The sequence below is a fragment of the Carya illinoinensis genome, chromosome 12, assembly GCF_018687715.1.
Source record: "Carya illinoinensis cultivar Pawnee chromosome 12, C.illinoinensisPawnee_v1, whole genome shotgun sequence".
Classification (NCBI taxonomy): Eukaryota; Viridiplantae; Streptophyta; class Magnoliopsida; order Fagales; family Juglandaceae; genus Carya; species Carya illinoinensis.
The window spans coordinates 6,217,549-6,218,697 of NC_056763.1; the positions used below are offsets into that span (position 1 = coordinate 6,217,549).

Consider the following 1,149-nt stretch of genomic DNA (forward strand, 5'->3'; position numbering starts at 1 on the left):
TTGAGCTTGAGAAGGAAACTTGCCACGCTCATTCACACTCAAGGAGCTCATTATCTTGGATATATGACTCTTTATCTCCTTATTTTCTTCAACAACCTGCATAATCAAAGATTCAAACTTTTGGTTAGTCTTACCTTGTGCCTCAATAAAAGCATGTAAAGTATCTTCTAAGGGGCTCCTAGAAGATGAAGGTGCATGATATGGTGTAGGATATGATCTAGGGGGTTGTGCAGGCGGCTGGTTTTCAGACTTCCAGCTAAAATTGGGGTGATTACGCCACCCCGGATTATAGGTGTCAGAGAAATGTGTAAAAGGCTTCTTGTACATACCTAAGGCATTACATTGTTCCTCATATATTCCTCTCATCTCAGCCAATGTGGGACACTCTTGGGCAAGGTGGTCTACCCCACCACACACAAAACATGGTCCAAAAGACTCTGCATGATTAGCCACGTGTGTTGGCTTTAAGTCCTTAGTCTTCAACGCCTCTAGCTCTCTAGTGAGCATCTCAACCTTAACTTTTAGGTTATCTTCTTCCCTGAGATGGTAAATTCCACTACCATTTAGGTTTCCTGCAGGTCTTGACCTATTTGTGCTCTCAGTAGCACTAGGTCCAGTCCAAGTGTGAGCTTTTTCAGCAAGCTCATTGAGGTATTCTATGGCTTCATCAGGATCTTTCTGTAAGAACTCACCATTACACATCATCTCCACAAATTGACGCTCTCTAGGTGTAAGTCCCTCATAAAAATAGCTCACTAAGCGCCAATTCTCATACCCATGGTGAGGACACATGCTCAATAGCTCCTTAAATCTCTCCCAAGACTGACACAAAGTCTCACTGTCCTTTTGTACAAAGGTGGAGATTTGTCTTTTTAAAGCATTGGTCTTATGTTGGGGAAAGTATTTATTTAAAAAGACCTGAGTCATCTCATTCCATGACCCAATAGATCGTGGTCTCAAAGAGTATAGCCAACTCTTAGCTCTATCCTTCAAAGAGAAAGGAAAGAACTTAAGTCTCACAATGTCATCAGTTGCATTTTGACTATGAAAAGTCGCAACTACTTCCTCAAACTCCCTAATGTGCACATATGGATTTTCATTTTCCAAGCCATGAAAAGTAGGGAGTAACTGTATCATCCCTGTTTTAAA

The 1,149-nt window shown here is 41.3% G+C and overlaps 1 non-coding gene across 1 annotated transcript; it reads left to right on the forward strand.

The window, feature by feature from the left end:
* Positions 1-772: 772 nt before the first annotated feature.
* Positions 773-880, forward strand: LOC122290567. The gene has a single exon (XR_006236430.1). It is a non-coding gene; the product is annotated as a small nucleolar RNA R71 (small nucleolar RNA).
* Positions 881-1,149: the final 269 nt, after the last annotated feature.